Below are 22811 nucleotides of genomic sequence, written 5' to 3'. Positions count from 1 at the left end.
GATTCTAGGGACCAGCTCCTCTGTCAGTCTCCCTCATGGGCCTAATGTTGAAGACTGCCTGCACCGTCACCTGAACTACTTGCCTTTCCATCTTGTTTCTCACTCCTTCCCTACAGCAACCCAACACGTGAGCCAAGCTGGACCACACTCTGCGCCCAGTGTCCCAACTTCTTCACAGAGTCTTTTTCATTTCCCCCAATAGGATGTGATCTAGGCCTCCTCTGAATCCAACATGTTGTATCTTTATTATGACATGTGTTACATTCTAGCTTATTCTATACTTACTTGTGTTCCAGTGTTTTCCTTCGAATAGTATAAAAGAATCTTGCAAACAAGCCCCATGTCTTTGTAGCCCTATAGTCCCCAGTATGGTGCTTCCCAAGTGATTGGCCCTCAGCAAATATTGACTTAATAGATATGAATTTCCAGAAGCTTCTCCAGATGGTTCTTTCATTTTAACGTGTTGGTTCCAAGAAAAAGTACTGCTTATCTTATCTCCTGCTTCTCTGAGCCTTCAGACCCTTAACTCCCTCAGACTCTTTGAGTGAGTGTTCTTCTTAGGCTTGCCCGTGATAAGAGAACTCACTCTGCACTGCCACCTATTGTTTAGTTAGCAGTACAGCAGTCTAGTATCCTAAACGGCTCTCTTCCAGCTGCAGTGAGTCACTTGACATTTCAGAATAAAATAAATATCCCTTTTAGGAAAGAAAAAATCCCAGAGTCCCTCTTTAAAAACTTTGGCTTATTTGGGGGGGGGAGTGGAGAAATTAAAGGATGAAGGCAGACGGGGTTCAGTGGTGGACACTCAGAGAAAGTTCTTCCAGTGACAATAGAGCTTTTAAATAGTTATGGCAAAGGAAAGCATGCTTTCCAGACGCCAAGTAGCTTTCCAGTTAAACAAAACTCTCCATCTCCAGGGAGGCACGGGCCTCTGAGTTGAGCTACAGGGAGAAGGAGGAAGAACAGGGGACGGATTTTACTCCTGAACATGTTCCTGTTTTTTAAACTTTAAAAAGCCAGCCAAACACTCTGCCTCCTTGGGAAACAGGAATAATAACTGTATCCACAGAGTTTGTGCAGATTGACTGATTACTATCATTGCCATAATAAAATTAACATAATTGACATTATATTTACGTAACTCCTTACAGTTCACAAAATTTTTCTTATTTGTTGTCTCTCTTAAGACTCACAACAACCGTGTGAGTGATAGGAATTATGATCCTCATTTCACAGACCATGAAACGAAGGTGCTGGTTGCTGGTGAGGAGGAATGACCACATGTTCTTTCTAACCACTCCACACCCTGTTAACCAGGAAGGCAGATCTCTATGTAAAGGCCTCCCCACTCAGGACCCAGGGTAGGTGCAGCGATCGAGGGCACAGACTCTGGAGGCAAACAGACAGACCAGGATCCCAGCTCTGCCTCTCCATAACCATAGGCGGGGTGCTTATTAACTTCACTCGGTAGCAGGCTCCTAATTTGTAAAGTGGACATAATAATACCCACAGGATTTTCCTCAGGATTTAATGAGTTTGTGAAGTGCTTAACACAGGGCCGGGCACAAGACAAACCCTTAATGAATGGTAGTTATTAATATTAGTATAGGCTTCATATATGAGCAATAGCACATCACAGATTGCAAAGTGCTCTATAATTATGGCTTCCAGTTAAATACAAGGCCTAATGGAAAAAACATCTGGGAGTTTTCTCTGGCTGAAAGTAAACACTAATTTCAAATGAAAAATCTGTGCTAAACCATTGTACCTCAAAGGGAACTCCAATATTTTTTCAAGATTATGTATTCTGTTACCAAAAGTACACATACTAATCAAAGTTGGGTTTTATTTATTTTTAAACACCCTGTGTTTTAAAATTTCCACCAATACACCATGTCCACTAGATTACCCTATATTTCACTGCACACTTCAATAATCTTTACACATTAATCAGCCACCTTGAATTTGCCCCTCTGTTTTTATTATGCCCGTATTTTATTATTTCCGTGGTAAACCTTGTGTTTCAAAGGCTTTCCAGAACCACTGAATCACAAAAATATGCTTCTGGGTGACACTTAAGATATAAGGTTTTAACCCAGTGGTGAAATAATTTTAATTATAAAAACAAAACCATGAAATGGAATCCTAGTGACAGTTAAACAAATCTGTAATTATCCAGCTAGCTTGTAAATGCCTTCCCTCCTCCTTCTCATTCAGCCTGCAGACCCGGATGTCGTCTCATTAAATCAACAGCTCAGATGCGCACACAAACGTCTTACACAAAATACACATTTCTCTTTCCACCTCTCTCCCAGCGTCTCAGCCTCTCTTACATAGTGGCAGCAGCAAATTAAATCAGGGGGAAAGCAAATAAGGAAATTAGGTAGCCGAAGCAAAAACAAGCAACTGCAGCCGGTGCTTCAGGCCAGCAGTCCCCAGGTGTCAAAAGGAGATTATGTGAATGTGAATGCTCTGTGTGTGTATGCAATTCAATAATTACTGAATTCTTCCCGTTTACTAGGTACATTTCCAGCACTAAGCTACATGCCTGGCACATACAAGTCTTAATAAATGTTTATCAAATGAATCAATGAATTACAAATATTCCACTGAAATCGCATACTGTAGTAGCCCTTGCGTGATGCTACGATCCCACTCACTTAGCATCTGTATTTAAGAATTTGTTTTGGCAATTAAAAGTCTTAACAATTATACTTTGTTCAAGCCCCAAATACCATTCAGATTAAATAACAAGTGCTTCTTGTAGCAGCTTCCATATGTCATCCATCCACGCTAATCTTCACCCCTTACCCCAAGAGCTTGCCAAAGTTTTTGCAAGAAATGGGAACGTGTGTCACACATGGAAGGAAAATGAAGGAGACTGTGCTGACTGATGTGCTGAGAAGGACAAACCAACACTCTCACTTCCCTTAAAGGCACGACTTTGTGGACTGGGTTGTCCATGGTCTCCAGCTGTAAGCCCTCACTCTCCTCTGAACTGGGCCCAGAGGAAGGGGCCCAGAGCCTGTGTCTCAGGAATGGCTTGCAATGGCAGGAAGTAACACAGGGAGTTTGTTTTTGGGTGTCCTGATCTCTGATGCCCCTGGGGCTCCTGGTATGTCATTGCGGGACTAGCCTCTCAGTGAGGAAATAAAGAACTGGTCCCAAAGTCATTTTAAAAATACATCTGTATTGGAAAGAGAAGTGAATCTAACATCTTTCTCATGGCACTGGCTTGCAGATAAGTGCGACCTTTAGGTGTCATTCTGTGGCTGCCTCACACTACTACACAGCTGGAGTTGATCCTTATCCCCCCCTATAGGACTCATACAAAAACCCAAAGCCACCGTGTCATCTGCTTGTCCATTTAATTATCAGGCTTTTTTACTTCACAATCTTGCATTCTCACCAACTGGAATTGGCACCAGAGTGATGTTAGGATCTTTAATATCTTCTTCTGAGTTGGTAAAATTGGATGAATTTCTTTGGGATTGGAATTAATTCAGGGGGAGCTATTTTCTTTAATTACAGACTCAAACAACTCAGAATTTTTAATGAGTAAGAGAATTATGTTCAGAATCAGAGTGGTTCGGCCAGGCTTGGTCCTTGTGACTCCCTGAGAAGAACATAAATAAGTTCTTCCCTCACCGTCAGAAAACAGATGGGTGCTTGCTCTTTACAAAAGGACTCCAGTTCACATCCATTTATTAACAAGCATTTTTTGGGTAAGCACCCTGTGCTCTGTTCTCTGGATATAAACTAAGAGGCCTCATTCCCACCGTGACAGAGACTGGGGTGAGCCCTGCACACGTGGAGTTCAATGGGGACGTGGGTCGGTGAGATAGAGGGCCCTGACCACAGAACGAGAGCCAGAGAAAGAATGTGGCAGGTGGTTAAGCAGTTGCAGGGCCGGGTTTTGTTGTAGGAGTTACTCTGGCAACAGTAAAGGGGGTGGGAGGAGGAAAGGACAGAGCCTACGGTGGAAATCCAGGCCCCGATGTATGAGGGTCTGGCCAAGAGAGGTGGCAGTGGAAAGAGAAGGTGAACACCTCCCCCAGGAGACATTCTAAAAAAATAGAATAATTGGGACTTGACTAGATTACTGAGGAGATAAAGATGGACCTAAAAACAGCCTGAGTCAATGCAGGAATTTGAGGAGTTAGGAAGTGTGTGGGTTTGAAGGGTTCTGGTGGGCTGAGTTCCACCAAGCCTCGCAGAAGGGGCAGAGCTTCATATCAACTTATTAATAAGTATTTTCGGGGTCAATAATTGTTATAGGTTGAATGCGTCCTCCCAAAAAAGATACGTTGGAGTCATAACCCCCAGTACCTCAGAATGTGACTTTATTTGGATATAGGGTCTTTGATGTCATCAACTTAAATTAAGGCCATTAGGTGGGCCCTAATCCAATATGACTGGTGTCCTTATAAAAACAGGAGAAATGTGGACACAGAGAAAGATACCCACACAGGGAGAACTCCATGTGAAGACGAAGGCAGATACTGGAGTGATGCTTCTAAAAGCCAAAGGATGTCAAAGATTGGCAGCAAACCACCAGAACCTAGATGAGAGGCGTGGAACAGATTCTCGCTCACAGCCCTCTGAAGGAACTACCCTGCTGACACCTTGATCTTGGACTTCTAGCCTCCAGAACTGTGAGACAAATCTCTGTGATTTAAGGCACCCAGTTTGTGGTACTTTGTTACTGCAGCCCCAGCAAAGTAATACAATACTCTATGTTAAGTTCTCTGCTAGGCACTTGGGGAGATGTAAAATCAGAGATATTAAGTAAGAGATACACCTGGTTGTAATACAGTGTCATGTTATAATAGCAATAGGGAGGGAAGAATGCAAGAGAGTCTTCACAAAGGAGGTGACACTTGAGCCAGCTCTTAAAGAATAAATCTGACCTCATGAGGTAGAGAAATGAGGAAGGGATACATGAGGCCAGGGGATCAGCATGAACGAAGTCAAGTTCATGGGCATGGTATGTTCAAGGGAGTCCAGAGTGGCTAAAGAGAGGAGCAGGGACATGAGGGGACTGATTGAAGATGAAACTATGGCCAGTCTGCAAAGAGGAATGTCAACCTAGTGGAGGAGTTTACTTTTATTCTGTCAACAATAGGGTGTCAACAACAGTTGAAGGGGCTATGTTACAATTTTCAAAATTAGAATTTTTTTTCCCAAAGTGCCTCCAAATTGACACTGGCCTCATGGTGAATTCAAACATCTTGTCCCCACAGGGAATCCATTAGCTGGGGAAAGCAATAGATGGATCTGGATCCCCAAATCCTTGACCAATACCTGAGAGAAGAAACAAGATGCACGCCTAGTTCAGTGCCGGCTACATAAGAGGTGTTTGTTAGACAACAGCTGATATCCACTCATCCACGCAATAACAATTCAACGAGCACCTGCTCTACCCAGGCCCATTGTTCTAGGCACTGGGGGGTAAGGACAACAAACAACATTTTTACCCTTCATTATAGCAAATGGAGGCACAGAATAAGCACATAAATAAATACAATTTCAGATTGATCAATGAGGAAACTAGAATAAGTTAAACGAGCTAGAGAATAACAGAGAATTGGAAGGGGGCTGGTCAAGGAAGGTCCTCTAAGGAGGTGACATTTTTGCTGACTCCAGAATGATGTTAATGAGCTGGCCATGCAAAGATCTAGGGGAGACTTCCAAGCAGAGGGGACATCATTCTGGAGGTGGGAATGAGTTTGGAGTTTCAAGAAACAGATAGAAGTGTGGTGTGGCTGGAGACAAAGACCAATGCATTTAGGGTCTTTCAGGTCACTTTTTTTTTTATTCTGACTATAATTAATCCATTGTGAGTGAGCCCAGTAATTAAAGGAGATATTTCACATGACTTACCCTTAAAAGTACAGGAGTAGAAGCAGGAAGATGAGTTAGGAGATGTCACAATCGTCCAGGTGATGGATGGCGGTGACTTGTCCAAGTGGAAGCTATGGAGATGATGAGGAATGGTAGAAATTGGGATATATTTTCAAAGGGAATCACAGGGCTTGATGAAGGACAGTTCATGGGCATGGTGTGCTCAGAAGATGAGAATTGAGGCTGCATAAATAGTAGATAGTGGTGTCACTAAATAAGGAGGGAAGTTTGGGAAAGAGAAAGTTTGGTAGGAGGGAAGTAAGATTAGAAGTTCTATTTTGAATGTTTTACTTTTGAGGTACCTATTAGACATCCAAGTGGAGACTTCAATTATGGTCATCCAGGATAAGAAATCATCTTACTGTGTTTATTAAATTATAATCAGTCTTACCTAGAGGCCACAGAAAGCTAAATCATTCTTGACTTTTGAGCAGTCATTATCCCAAGGCCTGATGCTCCCAGTGCAAAGAAGCCTCCAGGATCCTCGCCTTGCCTGCACATTCCTGCCTCTCTCACTCACATCTTTGTTCTCACCCCTCCTTCAAGTCATCTGAGTTGGATGACTACTCACAAAGTCTCCCACCACTGCAGAATCGGAAATAAGAGCTCTCCACCTAACAGCTGGGGTTGGATTCTGGGTCAGCAGCTGATAATTTCTTGTTTTGGGAATTCAGAGAGAAGGGCTACAGAGCAGGAGACTGACCCAGGAGTGGACTCAGCAGCTCCTCAAGGCAGACAGAGGGAAGTGAGTCATCACTGGCCATTAGAGATGAGGGACTCCCTGCAGCTGGAGTCCATGAGAGAGACACGCTGGACACTTCCACAGCCTGCCGAGCTTCCTTAAGGGAGCCAAGCGCACTGGATAGCAGAATGGAAAATTACACTCATAAGTTACTCCTTTAAAAGAAATTCTATGGAACTGACCAGCATGTTGTGGAAAATTCTGGGCTCACAGGACAGGGAAAACACGAAACTGGGCTTTGTCGGGCTGGAAGCAAGGAAAAATCATTAAAGAAAAATGTCAAACCTGCACCATGCCCTCAGCAAGTCCAATAAACCTACCCCAATTCACTAATTCAGCCCCCTCTTTCTGAGCCCTTCCTCTCTCTTGCTTTCCTCTTCCTTCCTTCTTGCCTGCTCTCTTACATGGGCTTAATTTTTTCAGGAGAGCCTTGATGAGTTGAAGTGTTTGCTGATGAGCCAATTGCATTCTCTCTTGTTGTGTCAGACTCTTCTGCTCGGGGGCAGGAGGGATGAGCAGAGCTCCTTCAATGACTAGGAGCAGCCTCTGTGCACACCTGTTGGCTTTTGAGGGGCTAGTAAATAGCATCCCTGTTCCCCACTGGAGATCTGAAACAGTTCCGAGATAAACACTGCCCATGTCTACGGCAGGTGAAGATTGAAATATCACCTTCAGTACAGGTGAAAAGCTCTATGGGAGGGCATGGCTTAGGCCTGGTGCCACTGTCATCCACCAGTGACAAATGCAGCTGAAAAGGACAGACTCCTGCTTGGAGACCTTGGAGGGCTGCAGGGCTTTCCTCATAACCAAGAATGAATGAGACACCATCTCTATTTAAATGCTCATCAATCAAGTAAGACCCTCCTTCTCTTCTGGGGCAGAGTGACATAGGAGCAGGAAGAGGCCAGGTCCCTCAGGAAGGAACCTCCACACAGAAGGAACCATTCAGAGTGGAGAACATGAGTTCCCCCCTCACAGTGCCCCCTGCAGGAAGAGGCTCGGTGAGGCTGACTCCCAATGCCCTTCCCAAAAGAATGACAGTAAAGGCAGAATTTCAAGCATAGGTGGAGGAGATATTTGTGGAAGTTTTTGGACAGGTGCCTCCTCCTGCGGTAAGGTTGGTCCTCCTCTGATCGCGTCGCACTATTATAATAAATCAAGAAGAATGTGTATCTTTGATCTCAGAAACCACTCAGGAGGCACTAGAAGACATTGAGAACTGAGCCTGATCATTTTTTCCTCAAACTCTCACCGGGTCTCAATGCCCTATGAGATGAAGTCGAAACACTTTAGGCTGGTGTGAGATAGTCTGCTTATTTTTCCCCAATATCCATTTTCTCCTTCTTACTTTTTTTAATACAACCCTCACCACCCCCCAACCACTCCGCCCCCCAAGTTTTAACTGAGCACAAGGCTGCTTAGCTAAAGACTACATTTCCCAGCTTCCCATGTGGCTACTTTCTAGCCAATGAGATATCAGGAAAAGCAATGCAGGCAACATCCAAATCATCTTAAAAGAAAACTGCTTGCCTTCTACCTCTTCTTTCTTCCTTCCCATGCACCAGAACAGAGATGTGGTGGAGGTGAACCAGATGCAACCAGGCAGAGAGGATTCCAGGGGACAGCAGCACAACAAGATGGAAGGAATATGGGTCCTTAGATGACTTTGTAGAGTAGAGCCAACCACCTCTCTAGGCCATCTACCATCTTGGACATTTACATGATTTAAAATTAAATCTCCTACCTTGGTTTCTGTTAAAGAGACCAAACCAATGTGCTAATACTGATACATAAGGATCTGTGAATTCTGCTCATAGTTATCCTGTTACCCCTTCTAGTCCTACGTGAACCTACAAACACTCTCCTGAACTTGCCACATGCATCTTTGCTCTGTGCCCTTGGCAAATTTGTACTGTCACCTCTTCACCTCTTCTTCACTTGTCCAGGCTTACTCATCCATAAAGGTCCAATTCACCTTCATCATTCATTTAACAAATATTTATTAAATACCCACTATGTTTCAAGTACTGATTCCTGCCTATAAATTAAGGGCAGCTATTGCTAAATGTTACCTGTTACATGCAACTGACCTGTCTCCCAGATGTTAGGTCTCCATTTGGACTTCTTGCTATGGGCGTGCCCACCAGATTGAATTCCTGGGCACCAGCTACACCCAAATTAGGGCTGAAAGCATATCTTCTGCAATAAAGAATTTGGCTGGCCTTTGTTCCCTGTTCCTGGAAGGTAACCTCTAAATCCTTAAAATTTCCCAAGTGATACAAGTGTCTTTATTATTTATGGTGGGCCCTAATAGTTTATGCTAATGAAGCGACTCATGGTGGGCCCCTAGATACCTCGTGCTGACAAGATGACTCAGGATTGGGGTTAGCCATGCCAGAAAGATCAACAGTGTGATTAGAGGTTTGATGCTTTGAGCCACCTGATATCAGCCTGGCATCTGGGGAAGGGAAGGAGGTGAAGACTGAGTTCAATCATGTGGCCAATGAGTCGATCAATCATGCCTACGTAATGTAATCCCAATAAAAACTCTGGACACCAAACCTCAGACAAGCTTCCCTCGTTGACAATACTCTTCAAATTGTCACACATTGATGTACTAGGAGGGTGATACATCCTGACTCCATAGGGAGAAGACATGGAAGCTTTGAATTTGGGACCCTCCCAGATCTCACCTTATGTGTCTCTTCTTTTGGCTTGTTCTAATTTGTATCCTTTTTCCTGTAATAAAACCGTAGTCATAAGTATAGCATTTCCTGAGCTCTGTGAGTGGTTCTAACAAATTATCAAACCTGAGGGGGTAGTGTGAACCCCTAAATTTCTAGCCCATTGATCACAAGTGAGCATGATGTAGGGATCCCCAAACTTGCAGCTGTTCTCTGAAGTGAGGGTAGTCTTGCGGAGGACTATGCCTTTAACCTGTCAAGTTTAGTTTAACTCTGGTAATTAGAGTCAGAAGCCATGACAGTATTCTTCCTGCGGGGACTGGGTATCTGAATTGCCTGATTGTGTGCTGCATTCATTCAATCAATTAGCAAAAATACATTGAGCATCAACAATGTGCCAGGCACTGAACTGGGGGTTGGTTAAAGCATAGATGAATTAATTACAATCCCTGCCCTCAAGGAGCTTGAAATCTAGTAAAAAAGGAAATTACAATAGTATGATAAGTACTCAGAATCATGTGCAAAATATACCATCAAAGAGAGGATCAACGTGGAGAGAGGGCAATCCAAGAAAATTTTGTAAAGGAGGTGACCCTGAGCTGACGTCTGAAAGAAGGATGAGCATTTGCATCAGGAAAAAAGAGAAAAGGGTGCTCTAGTCCACAGAGAGTGCATGTGCAAAGACTCCGTGGTGTGAAAAGGTAGATGAACCTATGTTCAGGTTCATCTAAGTTTATTCATATTGTTGGAGCACAGTGCGGGAGTGAGAAGAGGGGAGTGGAAGACAGCAGGTCTGGAGAGGTAGGAAGATGTCTTGTGTTCCATGCTGAGCAGCTTGAACTTTATCCTAGAAGTTTCTCAAAGTGCAGCCTAGGGTCTAACTAAAAGTGAATAATTTTTAACAAGTAAGCCATTTTGAGAGTGACTGTAATAGGTAATGAGGAGAAGCTTGCATAGACTTGCGTTTTTAAAGACCCTTGTGGCCTTCTAGTATCTAGAAAAAGTTAAGCTAGGTTACTCAGATCAACCTTCCAGATGAAATCAAAGAAAAATGATGGATAAAATGTAAAAATAAAAACTTAAAAACATTAAAGATCTGAAAAGACATGAGGAACTTCCAGGCTAATTTTTGGATGAAACCCTGTAACCAGAAAGATAAGCCAAAAATGAGACCTACAAAACCACTTATGATCTGAGAGCATTTGTCAATAACACATGTGCCTGTGCTCAGGTCATCAGCAACAGACAGAGAGAGACAGGAGATGGGCTCAAGCCCACTGATGGTGAGGAGTCCTGGGAGATCCTTTCCACACTGAGCTGAGGCCCAAAAGGGCTATACTCTGAAGAGCAACTAGATCTCATCCTGCCCCTCTCTCTAGAACTTCTGGAAACTTCACAAAAGGGCTGTTTTGGTGATTAAAAAAAAGGGGGAGGGGGATAAAAAAGGAAAAGAACAGGAAAAGCATCTATTTTTGGATATTTGTGGCCAGGGGCCAGCCCTCTTACAAATTTGCACCTCATTCGATAGAGTCTGGATTGTGAGCCAGTGGCTCTCAAACCTTGAACTTGTTTTGAGGTGTTTCAACTGATAGCTCATCTCAGGAGGAAGCACATCCATCCTAGGTCTCAGAGACCCCACAAATAATTTTTCAGCAGCAATGACCAGCAAGCAGTCACGATTACTAGGCATAGAAGAAGGCAAGACAACCTGAACACAAGCAAGAACCATCAGAAATCACAGACCACAGAAACAGACCCACGCAGATTTCAGATATTGGAGTTTTCAGACACAGATTTGTTAAAAAAAAAAAAAAAGACAAAGAAACAAGACTTTGATGACCATGTTGAAAGAAATGACTAACTTGATAATATCTGCATGGAATAGGAAACTATACAAAGTGATATAGCACATTTGATAAAGAAATGAACTTCCAAAATGGAAAAAGACAGGAACCAAAAAATATAGTAACTCAATGGTTGTATTTGGCTACAGATTGGATACATCAGAAGGGAAAATTCGTGACCTGGAGAAATTTTGGACATTGTTCAGGGCAAGTAAAATCTCATTTTCCAGGACTTTAGGGCAAAATTGTTTTCTATGTTTTCTATTGCTTTGGCAAATTTGCATTAGTTGAGCTGCTCTCTTATAGAACATATATGGATAATTTTTATCTCTGCTTCCTCATAAAGCTGTGATTCTTGAACTATTTAATGAAGAGGTTGTTTGCACCCATATGTTTGGTCAGCAGCTCAAAGAATGCCACAATTCATTCTCCTATTAAGTTGACATCCAGTCTCGACACAACCCAAGACTCTGAAAGAGTGGAAATTTGCCATCTCTGGCAGGTGGAATTATCAGTAGATGCTTGACGAATGCCTAGTAGGTCAATTTGATAATGTTTCCATTTTGATTAAGAACCAACATTCTTTTGTTGCTCCTTATCTCTAACTCCCGTGTCTAGGGTGTTGTTACAAAAGTCAAAGACCCTCCTCCCAGCTCCGTGTGGCACCTGGAGGCCTGGAAAATTTATCTGGAGTTTCCATAAACAAACATGCAGTAAGGACCTCTTTGTCCCTCATTAATTGAAAATAAACTACTCTCTTTTGGAGAGGGACTCGATCCTCTGAGGGCTGCCATGGAAACTTGCTCACTAGAGGCTTCAGCAACTGCTCACACATTTCATTTCACCCACAGCAAAATGCAATCCATGCAAAGAAGTGCTCACAATATAAAAACATTTATTAGCAGGGGACTGCACGTGCACCTTGCCAGGTACAGGCCCCACTTTCTTTCTCGTTGAGGATGCCCAGCTGGAGTGTCCAGGGGGAAGGACATCTAAGGAACCAAACCAGCTGTGAGGACTGTCCAAGAAGAGCAGGGGCCATGCCTGCAGGGAGAGGAAAAAAAGAATAAAGTGTTTGAAAAGCCACCTGCTTCTGCCCCTCAGAGAAATGGGGAGGCACAGGTCGGGATAGGGCAACCAGAGGACTCCAGGGGAAAACTCATCTCTGATTCACCTTCTGCTCTAGTCATAAAACTTTCCATCGATGGCTGAGATTTTGGAGTCATTTGCCCAAAACAAAAGAAAACAACAACATTTCCAACTCAGAGGGAGAACAAAGGATGGGATTAATAAAAGTGGAGGGGGTGGAGAAATCTCTGTGAAGGGGAAGGCAGAGCATGGGCATCTTTTATATTCTCCCAGTTGTACAGATTCCAAACCTTCTGGCTATGTGTTATAGCATTCAGAGCTGGAAGGAAAATGAGCAGCTGTTAGTCCAACATTTTTACATTCCAGGGGAGGAACTTGGATCCAGCCATGTGCATGAGTGATGTGTCCAAAGCAGTTAGTGACAAAACCAGGCTCCACAGCGTTACCACCTGCACTGAGCACTCACTGACCCTTGCTTCCTCCAACCTCCCAGCAGTTCTACCATCAGTCAGTTCTACCAAGTCTCGTTTTCCCATCCTTTCTCTCGCCAGTGCCACCACTGGGCAAGAGCCCTTGTCACCTCAACCCAAGACAAGAAAAGAAGGTCAGGTTCTGTGTTAAGCCCTTGGCAAACATGCACTCCATCCTTACAACAAACTGTGAGGTGAGCAATAATTCCTTTCCTATATATGAAGGAACAGACGCATGGAGATTGAGAGACGTCACACAGCTGGCAAGTGACAGAAATGAGGAGCCTCAAACCCCTCATTCGTCTGGCTCCAGGTCCACGCTTGTCACCTATCATTATACTTGGACCCCCTGTGCTTCTTCTCTTCTCATTTCAAACTACCCTGTACTCTGAAGCCAGATTAGTCTTCTTAAAACTTGCTTTTAATCCTGTCACTCCCTTCTTCAAAGGCCCAACTCCTTATCTTGTCATTTGAGAGTATCCACCATCTGGTCCAACCAACACGTCCAGCCTCTCTCCCAAGGCTGGTACTTGCTGTTCTGTGGGCATGACTGTGCATGCCTCATTTCCCTCTCCTACAGGGCCCTCCCCTGCCTTTCTTCTCCTCAAAACACCTGCATCAGTTCCTTTATTTCCTCAACAATAATTGAATGTCCACTAATTCCTCTATAAGATTTATTGCCAAGAGACAGTATAGCTTAGTGGGCATAGAACAGACTGGAACAAGTTGCATGATTTGGATCCTGACTCCACCAATTATTAGCTACATGACCTTAGACAAGTTTCTCAACCCGTCTGTGCTTCAATTTCCCAAAACACAGAATGGGGATCGTTATGGCTCCTACCCAGAAGATTGTTGAGAGGATTAGCTAATACATATAAAACACTTGGAACAGTGCATAGAACAGAGTAATAACTCAATAAACAGGAGCTAGTCCTAGCAGTAGTAGTAGGTACCAAGCACTGGGCTAGTTGCTAGAATACAGAAACAAATAAATCACAGTCAGTCCCTTTCCTCACAGTCCAATGAGCAAGGTGGGCATGTCAATCAATAACCACAACCCAGTGCTCTAAGTGCTATAAAAGAGGCAGGAACAGAGAGCTGGGGGAAAGGTGTTAGGTGTCTGAGGTAGGGTAAGCCTTCAGCAAAGAAATGATGCTTCATCTCAACATTAAAGAGGTATAGGAGTTCTTCCTAGTGGCATCTCAATAAACACGGCTCAGTCATCCAGGGCTGCAGGGAGATCCAGTGGTTTAAACATGATGCCTGTGGAGCTGGAAATGGAGCTGTAAAGGTAAGCAGGGGCCTGATCTCATAAAGATCTTGGCCATCCTGAGAAGTTTATCCTCAAGGTTGTAAGCAGAAGAATGTCCACTCCAGACCATAGTGATCTCAGCCACTTCCAGCCTGGTCTAGAGCACTCATTTCATATTTTACTAATATGACACTTACTTGCTGTCTTATATTATTTCTGAGTACCAAGAAGCCCACATAAGCACTTCTGAGAATCTCTACTATACTGACCCACCAATGGCCCGTCTCTGATGCTTCTTATCCAAGGTTGATATGTTTTCCACCATGTAACTCTGGTGGAAACTCTGCTACCTTGGCCATAGCTGATTAGACCAAGGATTAGCATCTGACCTAAAGGCAAATACCTATCGGTTGTCCAGTGCCTTAGGAGGGGCCCCAGAACCAAAGCTCAGCTCAGTGGTACCATTCCATCCTGGTTGCTGTCCCCCCCCCTTAGGAAGTCTGAATGTGAAACAGACAGAGAGGAAAACAGAGATCGAGGGAAGGGAAGCATAAAAACTCACTTTGAAAAAAAGCAGTAAGAAGAATCCATGAATAAACCAAATCTAAGAGGTAGAGAGCAAGTGAGTCAGGAATGTCAGACAGTGAAAGCTTAGACCAAAATAGGTGAGACGCTGTAACACGAAACACTTGCTGGGGGAGCCAATAATGAGATAAGCTATGTTACATCCTGAACCACAAGCTAGTTCCCAAATGTTATTCCTGTTTTTTGTGAGTTTGGCAGTGCAGTGATTAAGACAATTTTCCATTTTTCTTAATTCTGTGAGCATCATCAAAATGAACACCAAAACACTCTGGGCAAGTCTCTTTCCCTTGCAACCTGAATGAGTCTAACTAACGTAACAGGGACGTGTCCTTTCTGCCCAGATAGACGGTGTGTTCCACGAGTGCTTTCTCATGAAAAAGCTCGTGCATTGGCAGAAAAGCAAGAATGAGCACGACTTATTCAGAAGGATTTCCAGGATTTTCACAGCGGGGAAATGTAGGCAGCTGTAAGGTGGGTGGTGAGACATGAGGCGGGAGAAGTGGGAAGGGGCCAGATCCTAAAGGACCAACCATAGTAAGGAGTCTGGGCTTCATCCTGAGATTATGGGGCTCTGCTTAAAAAAGCTTAGAAAAAGAATGATATGATCAGGTTTGAGATTACCAGATAAAAGGTAACTTCATTCGATATACACTGTTGTCTCCAATACACACAGGTGTGACAATGATGGAGGTCAATATAAAACATTTGAGACTCAAAGGAACTTTCCTCAGTAAGAATGAGCTACCCCTACATGACCAAGAAGGAAATCCAACTTTCCAGGAATATTCACCCAGCCAAACATGTAAAACAATGAAATTTAGACAAATTCCATATTCCAGTGCCCAAAGAAGCCCCCCGAAAAGAACAACTTTTCCAACAATTATTTCCCTGAGAAGAATATACACAGACACAAAGAAGACCCAGAGCTGGTGGTGTTTTTTTTTCTGAAAGTGTTTGTGAAATGGGACACTCATTTCTCCAGGAAAAACAATCTCTAAAGAGAGATTTAATGGAAAAGCCGCCCTGTGAGTATCTTATCTACTTTACCCTGGCCCAAGTCTCACAATTGCCTGCTTCTACCCCACACAGCTGGGTACTGGAAATGTCCAGAAAGACTACGGCTGCCAGAGATGCCCCCGAGTACGAGGACACAGAGTCGCAATGAGAACTCAGGATGAAATGACCTTCTGGGTCCATTTGGGCTTCCAGGACCCAGTCTTCATCTGCCGACACAGTTTCCTCTACTTCATGTTTACCCTCTCTTTCTTTTTAATTGGTGCCTTCAAATATCCCTGTGAGTTCACAGGAACAGTGGTTATGCTGCCAATTCAAAGAACCAAGACTTCAGAGGGAAGGGATCACGCAGGCCCCACCCCGCCCCCGTGTTCCCGCTGGCTATTTGCAGAAGTTCATCACAAGCAGGAAAGAAAAGGCCTTCGCTTGTGAGTCCCCACGCACTTCACGGTGGGGTTAATCAAGGTTTCTGTGCAGCTTCTGCCACCATCTGCTCACAATGCCTTCTCTCGGAGACTTGGCAGGAAATGCACGCTGGTTTTCATCCCAACTCAAAGACAGTGGGATTTTTCATACCTGCACAGGGACCTGTGCAAGTTGTGATTCAAAAGAGCATCGTGGGATGAAACAGAAAGAAAAGCAGTGACGGTGCCAAGCTGCAAATTATAACCAGCTTCCATAACACTGTGCCGCAAGTGGCCATTAGACCGTAGAGCTCCACTTCCCTCTTTACTTCACAGGTTAAACCCTGCCAAATTTCATCCAACTCCAACCCAAACTTCTCTTAACAAAATGGTTGTTTTCTCAGCTCCAGCTGACGGCAAACTCATTTTGAGATACTTTTATTATAACCAAACGGCAATATAACATAGGACCCTTAAGGTGGGTGCCTTGGCCAAAATTTTCCTCTTGTTCTCCATTCCCTTCTTCTGTTCCTCTCTTCCTTCTCAGCTCTTTCTTTCCAGTTTTTAGGAAACTGAAAAAGGCCTCATTGCTGCTTCATTTCCTAGATGTCTTTTCACCCTTTTCTGCTACCTTCACCCTCCCATAGTTACCTTTCTCTCTCTCTTTTGCCTCTTGTTTCTTCCTTCTCCTCTCCTCTCTTTTCCCTTTCTTCTGTCTTCTTGCCTCTTCTCAGTCTTAATATTGAGAGGTGTGATCATCCCAAAGCCGGAGTGATATTCTAAATGTTAGCAACAGGTACCACATCGGCACTGATGCACAGAACAGATGCTAGCAGTTGAGCTGGAGCCCAATCCAGAAGCTTCCTTACTTTACCACTAACTAGTGGTTTGTGGGGAGATGGGAGAGGGGCAAGGAGGCAGAGAGCCCTCAGAAGGCTCACGGCAGTGCCTAATTACTATCACATTAGCAGTTCGGAACTATTTCAATCTTTTAATGATCAGTATGGCTGTACAAGAGTGTACCAGATTGAGAACGAGAAAAATAGCCACTGACATCTGGGAACTGGCTGGTTCTATAAGCCAAGACTTGGTGTTGCTAGGAGCTGGCACTGGCACGCACAGCTAGGCCTTGTTGGATATAAACAATTTCATAGAACACCAATATCAGACAAGGCCACTCTATGACTGTGATGGATCAAAGCAAAAACAAGACCACTCCATAATCACGTCTGAGCACACACAAAGATATGAACATTGTCCAAAGTGCAAAAATGACCAAGATCTCCCTATCCTGCTAATGAGTATCCTCTCTTCTTTACCAATTACAGCTCCAGCCTTGATTCACTCATCCCATCTTCTATGTTTGTGTTAAGATACCCAACCATAGAATTACCTCCACTTCCTAAAAGTGTTCAATCCCAATTTCTTGAACCCTCCCCCAAATCATCAAACACAAGCCCAAATCCTACAGTGGGTTCTTCCTAAGCCCCTTCAACTGAGTCTCCCCACGGTTCTTCTTATAATGAGGTTCTCCCTCATTACAACAAGCAACAAACACCACTTGCTCACCACAGGTGTGTTCCTGGTGGTCTTTGCTGGAGGTCATTGACAAGATGCATTTGTGTTCTGCTCAAAGCCTGGAGATCACTTTGAGGAGGGGACACCTGACAAGGAGGACCTGAGCCTCCAATGAAGGCTATCAATTAAATTCCCTGAGAAAGAGAAAGGGGGACCTGTTCTCATCCTATCCCCCTTCCCAATGGTAATTCTGGAAAGCCCCCAAGAGAAGAGTGTGACAGAGGGAAGTCTCCATGGACAGGAAGAACAAGACGATGGCTTTAAGCAGGGGAGATCCTGACCTCCAGGCTGGGGTGTCCTGCCTTAAGGTGTCAGGGAGGAAAGTGCACAGTTTGCTATATATGAATCCTTTTGCCTGCTGGAAGGTGGATTACCACCCACCTGGGACCGCTCTCTACGCGTCCCAGAATAATTCTCAAGCATCTATATCACTGCTGTTTACTCTCCCACCACAGCCCATTTCCACTCCAGAACTGACCTGACTTCCTCCCTCTGACCAAGTTTTCCAGTTTGGTTCAGGAGCTCCAGCTGGCATTATTTTCCCTTTCATTATTGCTTTCAACTAACTTGAGGGAAAGAGCTTACAGCAAACAAAAAACTTATCAACCAGTCAATGCTGATGTCTGGAGATAGGACCAACCCCTGCCTTTTAGAACACAACCTGACCCGTAGATAAGCACTAGGTTTCCAGGAATCTGAACAGCCCACAGTATGCCCAAGTTCATGTGACAATGAGTCGTTATAAAGCAGTTCTTTCCTGCTTTCAGACATGTGAGTGAAATATGTGATTGCAGAAGGACACATAATTGCCAGACATCAAATTAGCCACAAACCAAGGACTGCTCCTAACTTATTCAAGATGTTGGAAAAATACATACACAAAACAGATCAATCAAAGAAATCAAATACATACCCTGCAGTTTTGAGACAATTAGGTGAGAAACATTGCAATTGAACACTAACAATTATTTCTCCCACTGACTGGCATCAGAAAACCTGGAAAAATTGAATGTAGTATCATATCACCACCCACAGAGTAGAGGGCATCATCCTGAGCGCTGGACATCAGTAAACAGTATCGCAATGACTAATAAGCTCACAGAACAAATGCAAACCTGAGGGAATCACCATCTTTCAAATAAAACAATGATTATCTCCCTATGTGAGTTTACCGCAGACGGGGCGCTGTACCTGATTCAAAGTTCTCACGGTCACAGGAGCAGCACCTGGCAATGCCAGTGCAGAGGGGCAGCTCTGCATCCCACCAGCACCCCAGCTGCCTGCCCACTTGTGGGCAGTTTAATCCCACCCAACAAAGCAGCTGGAGGTGTTGGGAGAAAACCTTGGCATGCTAAGGAGGCATTCTCTCTGTGCTCATTAAAAAGATATATTAATTGGGATAACAGAGCTGCTATAACAAACAAACCTCAAATTTCCAGGGACTGAATAGAATAAAGGTTTCTTTGTCACTTAAGTAACAGTCCAACATGGGCATTCCTGGCCCCTGGCTAGCTTTCTTCTCCATGACAATTCCCTTCTTGTGGCCCCACCACCCCTCCAGAGCAGCAGTTCTCTGCCTTGGTTATCCTCTAGGATATTTTAGAACTGGGGATATTTTAAAACTCCTGCTGCCCCCACCACACACCAGACCAGTTTAATCAGCATCTAAATAGGCAGCAGGATTTTTCCTAAAGCTTTCCAGGTGATTCCAATGAGCAGCAAAGTTTGAAATCACTTCAGCAGAGCCCCCAAGTCCTCCACTTCAAGCTGGTGGAAGAGGAAAGAGGCAGTGGAGAAGGCACACCCAGTCCCCAAAGCCCCAGCCTGAAATGACAGACATGTCTGTGCTCACATTCCATCATTGGGAACTTGTTACACAGCCACAGTGTATGTAAGGAGGGCCGGAAAATGCAATCCTCTGCCTGGCTTGCCTCCGCCCAGTAACATTCCCACAATAGAGAAGAGAGAGATGCATTTTTGGTGGTTAGCTAACCATCTAGAGAGAGTGGTGAGTATATGAGAGGGGCTATGCAGAAGTAGGAGAGAAGGAGAAAAGAGGGGAGGGAAGGAGGAGAGAGAGAGAAGTAGAGAGAACCGTGGGAGTTCAAAAGTCAGGTATCACGTGGCCCCCTCACTGCGTTTGGTGCATTGCTCACCTGGGAATACAAGCTCTGACCCCTGTCAAGTCATCCTCTCTGTCCTGGACACACCACTTCCCTCCTGGGACCAGAGTTTTGTTTTAGGTTTGGTTTGGTTTCGTGGTTTTCCAAAAGGACAATCTCGCTAATCAAATCGTTGTTTGTGAAACCGGTATTAAATCAAAAGCACAAACACTGGGAGGCATTCTCATGTCCCCAGTTCATTTGAGGGACCCTGAAGAATCAAGATCATATTATGTGACCATATACAACCACTTCCTCTCCCAACCCAGTAACCAGCATTGTTTTTGAGGTGGTAGTTACTTGAGTCCACCAGCATATCCCACACTGAGAGTGAAGATATGAGAAAGTCAACAGTGACCTGGAGACCCTTGCAGCCAAGGAGAACGCCTGCTGGAGGCCTCTGTCTGGCAACGATAACGGCCTCTGCATGTAAAGCTGAAGAGGAGCCCATCTTCTGCCCGGCTCCAATCTGGAAGTTATTCTTTCTACCAAATTAAGCCAAGGAGAAAGCCCCTTCCCCACGTCACAGTGTAGCATAAGACACAGGTGCAGAACCCAGAAGTGGTGTGGCAGAGCCCAGCTGCTCAGGACAGAGACGAGAGCAAGTCCTGGAGCTGTGGGAAAAGAGGACCTTGTGACGAGTGGGGTCAGCAGGAAGCCGATGCTTTTGCTGAACATGTTGAGGGACATTAGCCTCCTTTAAATATTATCAGTGTAGACTCAGGCTGAAAATGAACTTGGAGCAGTGGCAGAGAGGGACTGAGAATTCCCTAAGGGCCAGACACAAGCAATCAATAGGCCACAAAGTGCTGTGGGATGTGAACAGCGTGGGCCACATGAGAAAAGGTCAGCAAGATGGGGATGATTGAGAAAAGATGCCTGCGTTAGACCAGGACTGAGCCGGTTCCTCAGCCACACCTTGCTGAGGGTGTCAGCAGGAGGTTAGGAAGTGGAAATGAATCCCACAATACCACTGGATGGTATTCATGATTGCTGCAAATGATCCAGCTTGGGTTACCCCTGGAATAATCTACACGTGTTCCAGTTCCATAGTGGGAGTTTAGTCATCCCCTGTGTATCCCATTTGTTACCTTTCCATAGTTTGGTATAGCATAATACGCCCCCCAGGTATTAATATAAATAGATTCCTAGCCTGGACATGCCCACTAGACTCACAGTTAAGATTCCAGTGTCCAGAGTGAGGCATCCAGGAAAGCGGTTTTCTCCATGGGGAACACACCTGTCAGCAGCATCTGAAAAGAAGAAAGATGGAAAGAAGGAAAAAAAGGAAAGAGAAAATGGAAGGAAGGAAAGGGGAGAGGGAAGAGAAAATCTTTCTGCTCTGGGAGGGAGTATAGCATGCTGAAAATAATAGAGACCCAGGCTTGAGGAAAGTAGAGGGCCCAGTGCAGGCTCCAGCAAAAACCAATTTTTGTGACCTCTGACAAGGCCCTTATCATCTCTGGGCTTCAGTGTTCTTCTGTAAAACGAGAGAATTGGACTAGAAATTGTAAGGCCCTTTCCATCTCTGCAATCCTTCCATTCAACGGTGAAGATGATTATGGAAAAAATGAATTTACCTAAAGTCAACTTGGTGTCCTAAAGAGAGAACTTCATACAAATCTCTAGTCATTTCTAAATGACATATGTAAAAGAACTCAGTTTAGAAATTATGCAGACCTCTGCTTTCTCCCCTTCCTTTCTGTTCTGACTGCCCTTAGCCATTACGCTGCTCATTAAGGTAGCCATTAGATGAACAGCAGGAGAAAAAGAAAATGAGCTGAAATTCAATCATTTGGTTTTCCTTACTTAGTAAAGAGCAAATCTCGAGCAACGACATGCTAGTAGGTACCAGTGGGGACTCAACACGTCAAAGAGGAAAAGCAGAAGGAGGAAGGAAATGTAAGCAGTGCTTTGCACAACCATAGTTTGCTTCTCGGTCCTTGGCATGCGAGAAGAGCTAGCACGTAATGACTATCTTTCCCTGCTGTCTGCTGAAGAGACCCAGGGAACGTGTGTGAGCATTAAATTGGATGATTTTTCATGATAACTCAGATCTGACATATATTTTTCCATTAAAGCTCTGGTCTGCTCATTCTTGCAAATTTATACTTTCATTCTATTTGTGCTGTTTCACATTGCACATAAAAAGGCAGCAGTAATTGTGTGAATCTGACCATCTCACAAGTACCAAGCTCAGTTGGTCAACGTAGCCCTGGTGATGACGTCATCTTCCAGGACTTGCACATTCATGAGGTGCTGGGGGCAGCCGCTGCTTCCTTAGATATATTTACACTCAGCACTGTAAACCTAAATATGGCCCACAGAAATGCAAATCAAAACTACAATGAGATATCACCTCACGCCCGTCAGAATGGCTATAATTAACAAGACAGGAAACAACATGTGTTGGAGAGGATGTGGAGAGAAGGGAACTCTCATACACTGCTGGTGGAAGTGCAAACTGGTGCAGCCACTGTGGAAAACAGTATGGAGATTCCTGAAAAAAATCAAGGATAGAACTACCATATGATCCAGCTATTCCACTGCTGGGTATTTATCCAAAGAACTTGAAAACACCAATGCGTAAAGATACATGCACCCCTGTGTTCATTGCAGCGTTATTCACAATAGCCAAGACTTGGAAGCAAGCTAAGTGCCCATCAAGGGACGAATGGATAAAGAAGATGTGGTATATATACACAATGGAATACTACTCAGCCATGAGAAACAATGAAATCCAGCCGTTTGTGACAACATGGATGGACACTGAGGGTATTATGCAAAGTGAAATAAGTCAGAGGGAGAAGGTCAAATACCGTATGATCTCCCTCATTAAGTAGTAGATAATAACAACAATAAACAAACACATAGAGACAGAGATTGGATTGGTGGTTACCAGAGGGGAAGGGGGGAGTGAGGAGGGGGAAAGGGATAATTCAGCACAAGTGTGTGGTGATGGGTTGTAATTAGTATTTGGGTGGTGAACATGATGTAATCTATGCAGAAATAGAAGTATAATGATGTACACCTGAAATTTCTGCAATGTTATAAACCAAAGTTACTGCAATAAACAAAAA

The sequence above is a fragment of the Ceratotherium simum genome, chromosome 23 (assembly GCF_057802395.1).
Source record: "Ceratotherium simum simum isolate JZ-2026a chromosome 23, ASM5780239v1, whole genome shotgun sequence".
Classification (NCBI taxonomy): Eukaryota; Metazoa; Chordata; class Mammalia; order Perissodactyla; family Rhinocerotidae; genus Ceratotherium; species Ceratotherium simum.
Note: the sequence above shows the minus strand (reverse complement) of the source record.